Source organism: Cetorhinus maximus, chromosome 19 (assembly GCF_964194155.1).
Source record: "Cetorhinus maximus chromosome 19, sCetMax3.hap1.1, whole genome shotgun sequence".
NCBI lineage: Eukaryota > Metazoa > Chordata > Chondrichthyes > Lamniformes > Cetorhinidae > Cetorhinus > Cetorhinus maximus.
In genome coordinates this window covers 3713552-3731228 of record NC_135897.1, presented here as the reverse complement: position 1 = coordinate 3731228, position 17677 = coordinate 3713552, and positions in this window count along the sequence as shown.

Sequence of the window (17677 nt, the reverse complement as noted above, 5' to 3'; positions counted from 1 at the left end):
TCGGGATGGGGAGGGATTTTTCGCAGGCTTAAGCAGAAGGATGGGCAGGCTTCACGTGTCGTACGTTGATATGAACTATTTGCCGCTTGTGGGAAATTGCTGCGCTCACACTTCTCGTGTGTCTGTGCCTCCTGATTTCTCTCTATCTCTCACTCACTCTCTATACTGAGTCCAACACTCCCAACACCCCCCCGCCCCCCCCCCCCACCCCATTCTTGATGCTGTTATAAATATAAAAAAAGCACACCAATTTGATTTGTCAATATTTTAATTGTGGGTAGGATGCAAGGAGTTGGGATCTACTTTGGAAGTAGCTGGTTCCGTTTGCCACTTTTCCTTTTAGGCCCTGTGTGTGAGCACTTGGTTTTGAGCAGTGGATAGAAGGGATTATTCAGTGTGACTGGTCCCCTTTATTTTTCCTGAGGGTTTAGTGCAGGTCTATTACTGAGGCTCGAAAGGTCGCAATGAATCAAACTGCGGCTTATTTTTCTGCATTATGTACAGGAAAAAATTAAACCTTTCAAACGACGTTGCTGAGACATGTTTATTTTGAGATTAATACCTTGCTGCTAGTGGGACCTTGCTGTGTGCACAACCTGCCTGCAACATTCCCTGCTGAAAGAGGAGATTGAGCGGGAACAGGACGAAGGAGATGAAAAAAGAGGGGGCAGCGAGACGATAATTGAAAAAGGGCTGAGGGACATGTATCTGGAGCTCTCCATGTGCTAAGTCACCGCTCAGCTCCCAGGTTCAGTGAAAAACGCATCGACCGCATTCTTCCAGATGTGTGGGACAGTCACGAAAAAATTCTTGGGCATTCAGAAGGTGTATCCCGGGCTCTAGCTGCGATTTTGTTTTTAAGTGGTACCTCCATCTCCCACCTTCCACCTAAGCAACTCGCACCCCCGCAACCCCCTGTCATTTCATCAATTCTCACCTGAAAATTATTTTATCTGGCAGTTCTCACGATGCGGATTGTGTTCACAATCACACAGTTAATTACCTAAAGTACGTCCGTGACCACACGTTAAATAAATAATTTGTTGACTCAAAAACGTTCTGGAGGGTTCGAAGTGACAGTTAATAGCGAGAAGGTGTTATAATTCCCGAATAATGCTGCCGTCTTATCCAGTGCAATGGATTGATGGTTTAATTAAATTTCAAATTTCTTTATTCCAAACCTGGACGCCTTTCTGCACCTCCATCCAATGGCTTTTTAGAGGGAGACGGGGAGACAGAAATTGTCGGGGAGAAAGCAAGAGGGAGAGAGGACGAGGGAGAGAGAAGAGAATGAAAAAATGGGAGACAGAAAGAGGAGAAATTCATTGAAATAGTGGGAGGGAGAAAGATAAAATTAATGCCACGCGTGGGGAAAGGAATATCAGAAATATAGAGCGAGAGAGAGAGAGCGAGAACAGAAAGAGAAGAGCAGGAGAGTGTGGGAGAGTGACACACAGAGACAAATGATGGATTGAGGAAGCATAGAGAGAGAAATTTAGAGGGAGAGAGGGTGAATACACAGTGGGAGGGACCTAACGTGATGCTTAGAATGATAGAGAGTGGGAGACATGGAAGCAAAGGGAGAGGGGAGTGATTGATAGGAACGGTGAGAGAGGGAAGGACAGAGGGAGGAAGAAGTGAAGGGGAGGGGCTGAATTGACACATTGTATCTGTTGGGGTTTTGGGGGAACAATGAAACACGTTTTCTAATGCACCAAAGCCCCTGCTGCTACTGCAGGTGGGATCTTGCTGTGTAGAGTTGTCAGAGAGCACAGATTGAAGGTGATATGTAAAAGGATTAGGGAAGAAATGAATACAAAGTTTTATCACCCAGAGGGTGGTAGGTATCTGGGATTCTTTGTCCGGTTTGGTGACCGACGCAGAAGCGCTCAACTAATTGAAAGGAGCCTGGATCAGTACCGGGAGTTCAGTGACATGCAAGGAATAGGACCAGATGCAGGATTTTCGAATTAGAAAGTGCGGCTATATATTATCAGCATTTGCAGACATGATGGACTGAATGTTCTAATTATGTGCCAAGATCTTCTATGGGTCGATAAATTGGGAGAAGGACAGTACTGGGCTGAGTGGGTGTGGAGTGGCTGGTGGAGGGCAGTGCTCGTAAGGGGATAGGGACAATCTTGTACTCAGTGTATATATGAAAGTTGAAGATTGGATGGGTGATGGAGAGTCCTGATTCGGTGCATATGATGGGTTATGTTCGGGTTGTGGTCATGAATGGGAGATGTATAGCCCTCTGCTAAGTGGGCATTGGAAGTGTTCCGGGAGTGTGAATGGGAGAGGGATAGACTTTTGGTAAGTGGGTATGAGGCGGGTTGTTTGAGTCTGAATCGGACAGAGACAGTCATGCGGGTGGTTGTGTTTTTCAATGTCCGATCATTGACGAATGTCCTTGATGTACCGGCAGCCCTTCTGATTCGATTGCAGAGCTTTTATGAGACTGCTTTTCTTTGAGTCCAAACAGTGATGGATATCCATGATGGACAGGCAACTCAGGCAGTTGAACCTCCCTATGACTAACGACTTCACATCATTGAATAAATGTAAGGATTAGAACAAGGGGATATTTCAGCACATTTTTAACTGCTGTCTGAACGGAGTCTGTATCAAGGCATAAATTGCAGTGTTAGTGCAGCAGCTCAGGAGCTGCAGCATGAAGCCAAATTCCAAAACATACAAATCAATCCATACAGAATGAAACTCAAAATCCCACATCCTGTACCAGAGAGAGTAAACCATAAACGTTGACCATAAAATAATGAAATTGGCTGAGATCACAAATGGTAAAATTATGGATTTCTGTCTACTCTCCATTGCTGGGTCTCTGGACCTGTTCCCACTGCTGTCTGCTCGGAGTCTCCTGCGGGCTCTGCTGCTCAGTAAAATGTATCTGACGGTGAGAACATTGAGTAGCAGAATCAGGATAAATGGGAGGCCCGGGGTTAGAATATAGTGCAGGAACTCCATTGTTGCCCAGAACCGGGAGTCTCGAACATTGCTTGTGACATCACAAAACCAAGGGATGTTCCAGAGAAAATATAAACCTGTGAACATAAAATACCAGAAAATGTTCTTGACACAGCTCAACAAAGTCACTGTTCCCAGAACCACAGCCGCCATTTTCTCTCTGCAATATTTACTTTTCAGCATCGGGCAACAAATGGCCACAAATCGATCAAAGGTGCAAGTTACGGTGAACCAGACAGAACAGTCAGTAGCTGCATACAGCAGGACGGCGTGGATATTACACATTCGGACGTTATACAGGAATATAAACTGTTCGCGAAAAAGAATTGGAATATGTCTCAATATCAGGTCCAGGATAACGACCAGTAGATCCGCCACTGCCATAGCCACCAGGTAACAAGTTATACATTTGGTCAGACCGCAGTTTCTGCAAATCAGTACAGCAGTTGTGATTAAGTTGACTGTAAGGCAGGGAAATAAGCAACAAAATTATTATTCTTGCTGAGGATAATAATGCCACTTTGATTGAGGAATTGCTGATGTTTTCAAATGTGCGACCGTATTTAGTGATGTATTAATTACATGGACATGAAATAATCCACTTTTTCTTTCATATTGGAAAGAGGCGGAGATTAAATATCAAACAATGCCTGTGAGGAAGGAGGGGTGCGAAGAGTGACCGGGAAGGCAGACATAACACGGAGGCACAATAGTGACTTGGGTTCGAAAGCATAACGGGAGGACTCAGGGGTGGTGCAGGTTCAGTCATGACTGATGGGTTGCTGAGTCTGACTGGGTCAACCCAGTTGTTTGTTGCAGACGGTGTTGATATTTGGAAAGAATTCTCATTTTTATCTCTTCTCTACTGACTAACACAAATGCATTCTAATGCATCTAGTTTTTAAAAACAGTCACAAGATAGACTTTGTTGTTGTTTTAAAAATCAAATGGAGGAAAAAAGTTGTATTTATTTCATAACCAGAGATGCAATTCAAAACCAATACTTACTCCATTGACACATAGACACACAAATAATATTTTTTTTCTAGAAATGTAACATGCACTTAGATTTTTAGAATTATAGGTTAGGAACCAGTCATTTTTCTGCAGTCCTTCACGTATTGGTTTAACGCTTTGAGGGCCTGAAGGATTCTAACCTCGTTTCTTGACGGCAAGTCATGTCTGTTACAGAATGTTTAACTAAAATTTGCTCTACAATGTCAATTATCTAATTTATTTTTCATCGTGAACATTTACCAAATTCGGTGAACATGGTGTCGGATTTCCATTGTTCACACGTTAACATTCCCGTTATGAAGAAACTCCAAATCTCTCCTCCATTCAAGTAACAAGTTCCATTGTTCTCACACAAACAGGCATACAAAATCTCGCGAAAAACATTATCTCTCACAAACAAGCACAAAAACACACACGCTGAATGCACACACTCACACATACACTAATAAACAATCAGTCTCGCACAGGTGTATGAAGTTAAAGAAAACACACAAGCACAAATTCTCGCATAAATGTGCACGCAAAAACGCAAACATGCAAGTTCACACACAAAAACCGATTCCGACACGCTCACTCACTCATACACACGGACTCACATGCACTCACAATCAATGACTAATGGACATATGGACACAATCGATCACGTAGAAGCACACACAAAGAAATACAGACACACAAATTCACACACGTGCGCACACATATGCCGATATACACAAACACACGCGCACAGAAAAACACACACACGCCTCAAGGGAATATCAGGAATGGAAGTAAATGCTGGTCCAGCCAGCGATATCCACTTCCATAATAATTAAATTGAAAAACTCACATTGACACACTCTCATACCGCGCACTCAGAAATAGACATGCATAGACATGAATGACACACACAAGCACACACGCACAGAAAAATACACATGTTTAAAAACATGCACACGGCAAAGCACACACGCACACACCCACATACATAGGCTTAAAGAATCTCTCAAACACACGCACAAGAGCACTTGTCGCAGACTTGAACTTCAGTGACACAAGTTAATGCTTTGGGTGCCCTAATCAATACACGCCACTGCAAGTGTCACAATTTGAATTAAATACAAAAGTCAAATAAAATGTATAACAATGTCGATGAAACCACGGTCATTTTTTGAAATTCCATCTGGCTCTACAATGGCTTTTGAGGAAGGAAATGTGCTCTCCTTACCTGATGTGGTCCACACATAACTCCAGGCAAACAACAATGTTGTTCACTCTTAAATACCCTCTGAAATGGCCTAGCAAGATATTCAGTTGCGATAAACCATTAGAGAGTAACACAAAATGAGTGAATCCGGACAAAATATCGGGCTTCGACCTAGGCACCGGACAGAATAACAACAACCTCAGCCATGTCGGCCCTGCAAATTCCCCCTTAATAACATCTGGGGTCTAGTGCCAAAAAATTGAGAGCTGTTTCATTGGCTAGTCAAGAAACTGTCGAACATAGTCATTCTCACGAAATCATGCCTTACAGGTAATGCCCCAGAAAACACCATGAACATTCTGATGTATGTCCCGTCCCACCAGTTGGACAGGGCAAGGCGTGGTGGCAACACATAGGTCTCCAATCAGGAGGGAGTTGGTCTGGGAGTCCTCAACATCGAATCCAGACCCCATGAGTCCTCAGGTCATCAGATTAAACATGGGCAAGTAAACCTCCTGCTGGACAGCAAGCAATGCCATCCATCAGCTGATGAATAAATGCTCCTCCATGTTGGACATCACGAGAAGAATGGCAAGGATGCATAATGTACTCTGGATTAGGGACTTCAATGTCAACCTCCAAGAGTAGCTCGGCAGCAGAATTACTGACTGAGCTCCCGAGCCCAAAGTTGCATAGATGCTAGGCTGGGTCTGAGTTAGCTTGTGCGGTTTTCATTAAGAGGGAAAGGCATATTTGACCACAAAATCGCCAACTTTCCTGCCGCAGATGCGTCTGTCCATGACAAAATGTTTCGGAGCTGTGGACACGATGACCGGCCTCCACATTGAGGAAACCCTCCAACATGTTGTTTGGCACGACAACCGGCCGAAATTGAATAAATTTCGAACTGATCTATCAGCTTAAGACTTTGCACCCATGAGACGTGTGCGGCATCATAAGCAGCAGAATTACACTGAACAAAATCTGCGATCTTTTGGCCAGACAGACTCCTCACTCGGACATTACCATCAATACAGTGGAAGATCACTGATACAATGAACAGCGCAGGAGGACATGTCAGCAGCAGCACCAGGCATACCTAAAGATGAAGTGACATTATGTTGATATTGAAAAACAGGGCTACTTGCATGCCGACAGCATAAACCACAAGATATTGACTGAGCCAAGCGATTCCACAAGCAACGGATCTGGCCAAAGTTTGCAGTTCCACCACACCCATTCTGGAATGGTGGAAGATAATTTGAAAGCTCACCTGAGGAGGAGGCTCCACATCCACGTCATCAATGATTGAGGATCCCTGCACATCAATGTAAAAGTTAAGTCTGAAACATTTGCTACAATGTTCGGCAGAAGAGCCAAGAGGTTGATCAATCACGGCCTCCTCTGGAGATCTCCAGCATCTTAGTTATACCTGTATTCAGCCAATTTGATTCAATCCATATGATATCAAGAAGGGGCTGAAGACATTGGATACAGCAAGGGCTATGGGCCCTGGCAACACTCCAAATGTAGAACTGAAGAAATGAATTCCAATTTGACCGCGCACCAAGCCATGCAGTTCCTGAACAGCTAAAACAATTGGATCCCGTCTACGTGGAAAATTGGCCAACTATATTCTGTGGTCAATAATGTAGGACAAATCTAACATGGCCAATTATCGCCCCATCAGGCTAATCTCCATCATTAGTAAAGAAACGGAAGTGCTCATCAACAGTGCTATGAAGTGTCACTTGCTCAGCAATCACCTGCTACCGACGTTCAGATTGCGTTTGGCCAGGTTCATTTAGCTCCTGACCTCTTACAGCATTGGTTCAAACATGGGCAAAGAACAAGAACTCCCGAGGAGAGTTGAAAGTGACTGCCATTGACATGAAGGTAGCATTTGATCGAGTATGACAACACAGAGCACGGGCAAAACTGGTGTCAATGGGAATCAGGGGGGAAAGCCCTCCAATGGTTGGTGTCAGACCTAGCACAATGTAAAATGTTTGTGGCTGTTGAAATTCAGTTTTCTCAAATCCAGGACATCAGTGCAGGAGTTATTAACAGTATTTTGCACGGCCAAAACGTCTTCAGCTGCTTCAGCAATGACCTTCCTTCCAACATAAGGTCAGAGTTGTGGAAAATCGCGGCTGAATGCAGGAGGTTCAGCAGCACCATTCACGACTCCTCAGATGCTGAAGCAGTTCCGGTCCAAATCCAACTAGACCTGTATAAAAAACAGACTTGGACTGAGAAGTGGCAAGTAACATTCATGCCGCGCAAGTTCCAGACAGTGAATAACCTCGGCAAGGGAGAATGCAAATATCGCTCCTTGACATTCAGTAGCATGACCATTACTGCATCATCCACTATCAAGTACCTGTGGGGGAACTTGGACCAGACACTGAACTGGACTAGCCATATAATCACTTTGGCTTCAAGAGAAGGTTGAGGCTTGGGATGATGTGACGAGTAAAGCACCTCATTATTCCCAAAAGCCTGCTAATCATCTTCAAGGCACACGTCGGGAGCGTGATGGAATATCCTCGAATTGCCTGAATCAGTGCTGATCCCACAAAACACAAAAATCTTGACAACATCCAGGACAAAGCAGCCAGCTTGGTTGGGACCACATCCACAAACATCCCTCGTGACGCACAGTAGCAGCTTTGTGGACCATCTGCAAGATCTACTGCTTGAATTCAGTAAGATTCCTTCGACAGCACATTTCAAACTCACGAGGCAGAGCATCTAGAAGGACAAGGGAATCAGACAGATGAGGAAATCACCACATAAAATATCTCCTTCAAGTCACTCATTATCCCGGATTGGAATAATATTACCGTTCATTCACTGCCGCCACGAGGTCAAATTCTTCAAACCCCCTTCCTAACAGCATACGCAACGTACACTGCAGCGGTAGAAGAAGGAAGCTCACCCTCAAATTCCTGAGGACGAATTGGAATTTGCAATAATTGCTGGCAAAGTCACCGAATCCCACATACATGCATGAGTAAAACAAAAACGGCAATCACAGACATGCACACACACACACACACACACACACAAACACACACACACACACACACACACACATACACAAACACACACGCACACACACGCACAAACTAATGCGTGCACACACACACAAACGCACACACACACATGCACACTCGCACAAACACACACACTCACTCAGAGTGAAAGACATGAATTCAGAAGAACTCCCAAACATGCTGGAGCACATCCTTATGCAAACATACATACACACACACACACATGCATGGCGATAAAATCAAACAAACACTCTCTCATTCTCTCTTGCACACACTCAAATGGACACTCACATGCACATAAAAGAACACGAACTGACTAGCACACACTGTCACACAAACACAGTCTCTCTCTCCCTTGCACACACAAACATACACACGGAATCTCACATACACACAAACGAGCTCACATGAACACGCACACGCATTGTTACCCGCACATAATCAAGCACACACATATCCACACCCAGCCACACCGAAGCAGTCACACCCATAAACACAGGCATGCTCTCAGTCTCTCTCTCGTTCACACACAAACACACACACACGTACAGGCATAAAGTGAGAGACTCTCTCTCTCACACAAATGCACACACTCAAACATACACAGAGAGATACGCACAGGCACCGACACACACATGCAAAAAATGAGCAGATACTCAAACGGAATCAAACAGGCTAAGACACTTATCATAACACGCACACGGAAATGTTTTCTCTTCTATCTCTCTCTCTCTCTCTCTCTCTCTCTCTCCCTGTCCCCCAACCCTCTCTTCCCCTCTCTCCCCCTCTCTCTCAGAGGCACACACACCCGCACACACGGACCCACATACGCAAACTCAAGCACTCTCATACACACTCTCTCAGGCGTAGATAGGCTCAGAATCGTATTCACTGGCAAACAGAAGCACTCACGCAGAAACACACAAACACACACACATAAACATGCACAGATACATGCACACTCGCGAACTCAGACACTCACAAATTCACACACAAACATTATCTCTCTCTCTTACACAACCACACACACTCTCAAACAATCACACACACACGGAGTCGCACTCAGGCACACACGCACACACACATTCAATCATATACTCATAGAAATACATGACCAGGCACACTGACACATAAGGAGCGCACACACCTGCACAGAATATCTCACGCACAGTCACACAGAAGTAACCAACGGCCACATACACACATCCAAACACACACAAACTCACAAATACAGGCATAAAAAAAGTAAATACATGCACACGGACACACAAACACTAATACAAATAAGCACACGCATAATTTCTAACATGCACACCAATTCAAACACACTCACACAAGCAGACACTAATGGATACAGAAATTCATATATACATAAACACCCACACAAGCACACACACACACACACACACACACATACACAACGTCGCAGTCTCTGTCTCACACATACATATAATGAACCCCTAGCAAAACGCATATGGGCATTCAAACTCAAAAACACACAAAAATACATTTGGACACAGACACGGACGGACACACTTTCATGTGCACACTGGTGCACACGCACACTCTCATGGACACAACAATAGATCCATGCGAATGCACACACGCAATCACATGCACGCACAGAGGCATGCACAGACCGAGACATACATGCAAAAAATGAACAGGCACACAGTCAGATTCAAAGAAACTAAGTCACTGTAATGACCCTAACAAAACACAAACACGTAATTTCCTCTCTCTCTCTCACTCTCTCTCTCTCTCTCCCTCTCTCTCTCTCTCTCTCTCTCATTCCCTCTCTCAGACACAGTCACAGAAAAACACACACATGCACGCTCGCACCCACAAATACACTTTGAATGTCTCACAAGCACTCTCAGTCGTGGAAAGGCACATGAACAAACAGTCACACAGGCAAACAGAAACACATAAGCAGAACCACACACGCAGACACACAGACACACACACACACGGACATCCTTCACATATCTAGCAGCTGAGAGCGCCGCCCGAGTGCGCCTGACCAGTGCGACGGCCTTAATGTCATTTCCTCGCCTCCAATAATCTCCCCAACCTCATGGCCGTCGATGCCTGCCTCATGAGAGGAAACATCCTGCTCCACCATCTCCGCGTCATTCAGCTCCTCTACCCACAGATGCACAAGGTTGCAAATAGTGCAGCAGGCAATGATGATGCGTAATGCCCTCTGTCGACTATATTTCAGCTCGCTGCCACACATGTCCAGGCAACAGAACCTAATTTTGAACACTCTCATGGTTCTTCCAACAAGGTGCATGTGGCAACATGTGCTTCGTTATAGCTTCACTCTGTTGCAGTCTGAGGCTTCCACCAACGTGCCATCATCCAAACCCTCCTTTGCTAGTCATGGTTCCTGAGGGCTATCTAGGCAGCCTTTTTGGAACCTGGAATTTCTCAGTGATCTGAGACCAACTGGGACACCCTCCTGACGGAAATCGACACAGACATGAAAATCATGTTCTCTGAATGATCCAGGTTCCCTCCCGAGTACTGGGAGGCAGCAGCACCCCGCTTCAAGGAGCACAGCCTGCGACTCCTCCTGACATTTCTAGATACAAACCTTAAGCAAACAGGTTCCCTCCAAACAAGAGAAAGATAGTTTGGTGACTATATTGCTGGCCATCAACTCCACTGGTAGCCATCAAAGGACTTGAATACAGTGTCAAATGCGCTTTTGCGAAATTCTGTAAACTGCTAAGTTGAGGGAGATGCCCCGACTCGGCATTAAGCCTGGCATTGCTGCTAACAGCAAGCTAGGCCTTGAGTGGGTACACTTTACATGGTGCAATGCTGCACTAAAGGTTTTTGTGCCCGTGGCCAAAGATCAGATAACATGTCAATGATAAATGTTGGCAATGAGGAGAAAGAATTGTAGACATCTTGGAGGAAACTTGGGGTAGTTGGGAGAACGAATCTCAGTGCTATTCAAAATGTGGGGGAGGTGGCAAAGCCCATTGTCAGAATTTCATTCCCGGAACACTTGGCTTACAACGAGTCACTTCATTCCAGTTTCACACATCCGTAGTGTTGATGCAATCGTGCAGGAGGTGACGTGTGATGTCGGGGGATTGTTGGCGGGCAGTGGGGAGTCGGGCGTGCTGGTTTTTGGTATTATCAGCTCCGGTCATAAAGGTGATGTGCAACTTTATGTTATGAGAGTGCTTAGCTATGGAGACAGTGAATTTCATCATCCGAGTACTGGAAAATCTTTGGTATAATTTAACTGTGAAAGAGATGTCCTGCATCACAGCTTCTCATGACCCCTTTGTGCTTCTTTGACAGATCCCTGAGCTGCTGCCCCAAAACCCGGGCTGTGGTCACTGATCCGACACTAGAATCAGTTACATGTGTCGAAGCAGCATCACCAACATTGCACTCAGCAGGCAGAAGATCTGGGACTCATACTGCAGGCGGTGCAATTTTGGACATGGAATGTGGAGCATGGGCCATTGAGCAAAGTACCAGTGTACAGAGGGTGGTATCAGCGACAGGGGCTTCTATTCACATTTCACACAAGATGGTAGGAGGATACTCAAAGGGATGCTACTTGGGAAAGCGTTACAGGGTCTCTGAATCTCCGTTTGGCATTCAGTATTTACTCCCAGAATGGCAGATTAGTGGCAATGTGAATGTTTTCCCTGAGGCATTGAGAGTTAATGCGCTCCAAATGAAGGACTCCGTGCTGATCGTGTGCTCTCCATGCCTCTGCTTGAGATACCCGTGAGCGGCCACTATGAGAGAGTGGCCAACATCGTTCTTAGTCGCTGCAGCAGGTGTGAGACCTCCTGTACAGTTGTAGTAGCTCGATTGCACTAGTCGGTGAAGAGCATTGAACCCTGAACAGGACTATATGATGGGTGGCCGAATGTTTTCATATGGGAATGGGAAAAATGCCTCACCAACCCACCCCATTCAGCGATCGGGACATCAACTCAATGGCTGAATACTCTGAACAGATGGGTGAGGTTTCGATGAATTCTGAGGGACTATCACATTCCTCTGATTCGTCACTTCCTGTGTGAGAAGCATCACCTGATAATTAGGGCAAAGCGAGGATGGCTGCTCCCGCTGAGATGCAGGTAATGCCGTCTCAGAGATGGTCCCAACTGGTCCCTTCACAACGAAGCGGAGCAACACGATCATCACACTCATATAGCCAGATAGGTGAGCAGCCTGTCTCCAGCTCCTCCTGGGGAACAAGGGTAACACAACATCGAGGTGTCCGTGATTGTAGGACAGCGCGGCATTGGAACAATAATTGGGTGATGTTTAGGCAAGTTATGTATAATCCAGAAAACAACTTTATCGCCTTCGTGGCGAAATCTTGTGGAAATTGTTACTGAATAATCAATATAGACATCCTGGTTAATGTTCTGGGTCACAACTTCAAATTTCTCCATGGCAGCTGGTGGAACTTTAATTCAATTAATAAATCGGGAATATAAATTTTGTCACAGTAATGGTTAGCACAAAACCATCATTAATCGTTATATAAATCCATATCATTGACTAACATCCTTCAGGAAAGTAAATCTGACGTCCTCACTTGATCTGGACTTCCTTGACTCCAGAGCCTCAGCAAAGAAGTTGACTCTTTGATACCCTCTGAAATGGCTTAGCACAGGCCTCCGGTCAAGGACAATGCCGTCTATGGCCATGATGACGTTCTCCATGCATTCTCTGCCCATCAAGGTGAACGTCGAAAACGGCAGCTCCACCGCTCCCCTGTGGAATTTCGACCTCACAATCAACCTCTTCATCATCCTCATTTTCTTCATTGTACTCGACGTCCCCTTCCTCATTCGAGCATCGGCTCCTTTATTTGCTCTCCTCCCGTTCCAGTGACATTCTCTCTCAAGACGACAATTTATGGAGCCGGCAGCGAGCTGCAATCATTCATGCACGATAACGTGAAATGTGTGGACTATAGAGACTCCACCCCAACTCCGCCACGCCCGCCCACCTACCACTGACTGGTTCAGGTTTTTGAGCCACATCTTGATACAATGGCTGGTTCAGTGAGACTTATTTCATGAAGGTAGCTTTTATTCTACCTTCTCTGAGTGCCTGTCTAAGGATACTGCAGGAGGCTGTAAATACGTCTATTTATACTAAGTTTTAAAATGTACTAATTGATACATCTGGTTTCAATCATTAAGTAATTTCCAAATAACAACAACCAACGTTCTTTTTTCGAGAATAACCTTAACAAGTGGGTCCTGAATCTTCATTGGTGAAATTTAATGGAAGTTTTATTTCGAAAAATGAAATAACAAAGAATTATCTGAGATTATCGAAGTTAAATTTGTACAATATTCAGAATAAATGAAGAAACCACGTCTCGGTAGTAAATCACAATTATGTTCACTTGATGCGAATCTGTTTAACTTCGAAATGAAACATTTTTCAGACTTGAGTGAACCTCCGGAGTGATCAGTTGTGTAGTCTAACTGTTGTCATGTGATTTTGCCAATTGTAAACTATTTCCAGTGGGGAATTTCGCAGGTGACCAACAAATTGGCCGTGAATTTGATGATGTAGAAGAAAGCTGAGTTCCCCAGGATGAATCAATGGTTTGGTTGAGTGACCGGGGAAGTGGTAAATGGAACTCAACCATGAGAACCCTGAGGTAATATATTTGGGAAGGGCAAACAAAGTAAGAGAATAGTCAATAAAAGGAAAGTTACTGAGAGGCTTTGAGTAAGTGAGGCACCTTGGATTTAACATCTGCAGTTCGTGGAAGGTGGTGTACAGGGTGAAAGTGAGGCCAAAAAAGTGTATTGAATACTTTCCCCTTGTGGACAAGGCATTGAATACAAAACAGGGATGTAATGATGGAAGTGTGTGAAACGCTGACTATCCCAGAGCTGGAAATGTTTGTACGGCTCTCGTTTTCACATTACAGGAAATACATAATTGCTCTGCAGAGAGTACTGAAAAGGTTTACAAATATGTCGACTGGTCTTGAAAATTGCAGCTACTTGGTTAGGTTAGATTGGCTAACGTTATTTTCATGAGAACTGCGAAGGCCATGGTGTCACCTAATTTAGTGTTTCACAGTTATGAGGGGCATTTATATCTGTAAATGAAACACTTGTTTCCAATCGCTGAAGGTTCCATTTCCAGTAGTGGTGGCTAGTGCGGATGTTTGCAGATCAAAGGTGACTGGTAAAAATATTGGAAGGGAGATGAGGATTTTCTTTTCACCCAGAGTGTGGAGGGCGTTTGGAATGCCCTGCCTGAATCAATGGTTGATGCTGAAATTTTCAACAGTTTAAAAGGTACCTGGATCTGCATCAGAAATGCCATAACCTGCACGGCTAAGGAACAGATGCTATAAAGTGGCATTAAAATGAGCAGCTAAATTATGTTTTCCCTTTATGTTTAGGAATCATAGAACCATGGGAATATCGGACATTGCATTGATGTAAGCTGAATTGAGGATCTGAATTGATTGGCCTCTGACAACCACAACTGTATTCCTTCATGCTTTGTATGACTCTAACCAATGGAGAATTTTAAACTGCATCCCATTAATTACATATTTTCTAGGGCTCCTGGCGGAATCACTCAGTCAAATGCGGCCTTGGTCTTAAGGGCAGTAACTCTCACTCAGCGCGGCAGTTCACCTCTTTTGTCGATCTTTTATCTAAGGCTGCCAATACCTCCAATACCATTTCACTCCTTATAACAATTTGCACAAGAACCTCGCAATCTCTCTCCCCGAGTTCCATACAATAATTTTCAATCTCTTGGGTGAGGGTGAATATGAAGTATTCATTCAACACCCAACCAGTGTCTTCAGGCTCCTTTCAGAGATTACCAACTTGATCACTAAAGGGCCCTACTCTTTCCCTGGATATCCTCTTTCCATTAAATGACTTATGAAATATCTACGATTTTTCCCTACTTTTAACAGCCAGAGCTTACTCATATCACCTCTTCGTTCTCCTAATTGCTTTCTTAAGCCCCACCCTGCACTTTATGTAATTCACTAAAGCCTCCGCAATTTTGCTCCCCTTGTATATGCCAAAAGCCTATATTTTCCTTATCTTCATATCCTTAATAAATCTGGGCATCCAAAGTTCTCTCGGCTTGATAACCCTTTCTATCGCCCTTACGGTAACATGTTGAGCCTGTATCTTCCGCGTTCCCTTTTTGAACGCCATTGCTTTTCATTCGATTTCAACACAAGTCGCTTTTCTCAGTTTACCTTGGCCAGATCCTGCGTTATTTTACTAAAATCCGCTCTCTTCCAATGGAAAAAAATTTGTTTTTGCAGCTTGTCTATTTCCATGTCCATAACAAGCTGTCAGATTCAGCAACTGAAGCAGGGAAGGGGCGCTGGTTCGAGAGGCGAGCGACAGGGGCAATTGCGTTATGCTCTTATGGGTGATGCCTCTCAGGCGCACTTCAGACGCCCTAAGGATGTATGGTTGTCAAATTTGCTAAATACACAAAGATAGGGAGGAAAACAGTTTGTAAGGAAAAAATATGATGGCTACAAAAAGGTTGAGTGAGCAGGCAAACATCTGGATAATGTGTTACAATGTGGAAAATAGTGAAAGTGTCCACTTTTTGTGAAGAATAAAGAAGTGACACAGTATATAAATAGCGAGAAATTGCGTAGCTCTAAGGTGCAGCGGGACATGGGTGCATGAATCACAAAATGCTAGTATGCAGGTACAACTTGTAATTAGGGAAGCCAATAGAACGTTATCATTTATTCAGAGGGTAATTAAATAGAAAAGTCGAGAGGCTATGCATTGCTTCAACAGAGCACTTGCGAAGTCTCGTTTGGATTACTGTGATTCGTATTTGTCAACTTACTTGAGGAAGTATGTATTTTCACTGGGCAGATTTTACTTGCACTTTAGCAGACAAATATCCGGAATGGGCGCTCAGTCTTTTCACTAAAGGTTTGATAGGATAGTCTTGTGTCCGTTGGAGTTTGAAAGCCTAAGAGGCGAGTTGACTGAAATGCAAGATATCCTTAGGTGTCTTGACAGGGTTGATATGAAAATAATGTTTGCTTTTGTGGGTTAATCTAGAACTGGGCGTCATTATATTACAAATAAGGGCTCGCAAATTTACAGTAGAGATGATGCGATTTTTTTTTCTCTCTCAGAGATTCTAGAGTCTCTGCAATTCTCGGCCTGAAAATAAGGTGGTAGCAGAAGACAGAGATATAATTTGCCCAATACGGACCGGTGCCTTGTCAAGGCCTCTGCAGAAGCCTGTCCGCGTCGAAAATGTACAGGAGATATTCTCCTTGCTTCCTTCTCCTGGCCCTCCTCCTGAGGGGTCCTCCGGATTACTCGTGAAAATAACTGTACCATCATGATGGTGATGATGTGAAGGGTGCAGAAAAACATCTTGAACTTGACCCGCTACTCCTCCGTGAACTGAAGGGCTCACTCGGAGCGTTTTAGGGATCAGAAGCGTAGCTTCATTATTCTGAGTGTCCGTTCCACGAAGTTACTAGTGGCTCCATTGCCCTCGGTATACATGTGTGACTTTCTGGTGTTCATCTGGCGGTGGGGATGGTGTGGGAAGGTGTTTATTCACTATTTATAGAGAAGGCAGGCTTCATTTCCGAGAAGACACCCTCTGCTGCTTCTTGGAGTTCCCAAGATGCTGGGAATGGCTGACTGCTTTAGAATGAAGGTATTGAATCTGCTGCAGGAAAATGGACATTCACCAGAATGATGCACTGTGCATGGGCAAACAACAATTTTACATCATGGCAGCGGACCATCAACTTCTCAAGGGCAAGTGGCCATTGACGCCTGCGTCCGTTGGCATAGGTGCCTGGCTGGGCTCGTACGCCAACTGGAATCCTTGGTTCAGGAAGCCGCTCATTTAGCTTCTCCCTTCTGAGGGAGGAATAGATGTATTATCCTGAAGTTGCATAGATTGCCTCCATCACCCAGTGGATACATCTATAGACAGCATACTTGGAGATGATGGATATTTCACCCACTCCTTTCTGGTAAATTCCGGATCCAAAGAAGTTCAATGATACTGTGACATTACTGGCCATAAGTGCACCGCCCTCAAGCTGCTGTGAGGCTCCAGGTATTGTTGGTGGTGGTGTCCCAGGTCTGAAATCACTTCATTTTTAATCAGCGTCGCCTCATGCTCAGACCCTCGTTAATTGTAGTTTGGAAAAGAGCACTTGGAAAACAAGGAGCGAATATGGTAGAGACCCGTTCTACATTCGTCTTTAGAGAGCATTCTCTCTCTCTGCAGCCTCTGCTCCATTTGTTCCTCATGTTGCAGGCCCAGATGCACTGACATTACGTTCCCCATAACTCGTCCATTGCTGGGTTACCGAATCCTCTGTCTTCTCAGAATGTAAGCAGCAGCTAACAACACAATATACAGA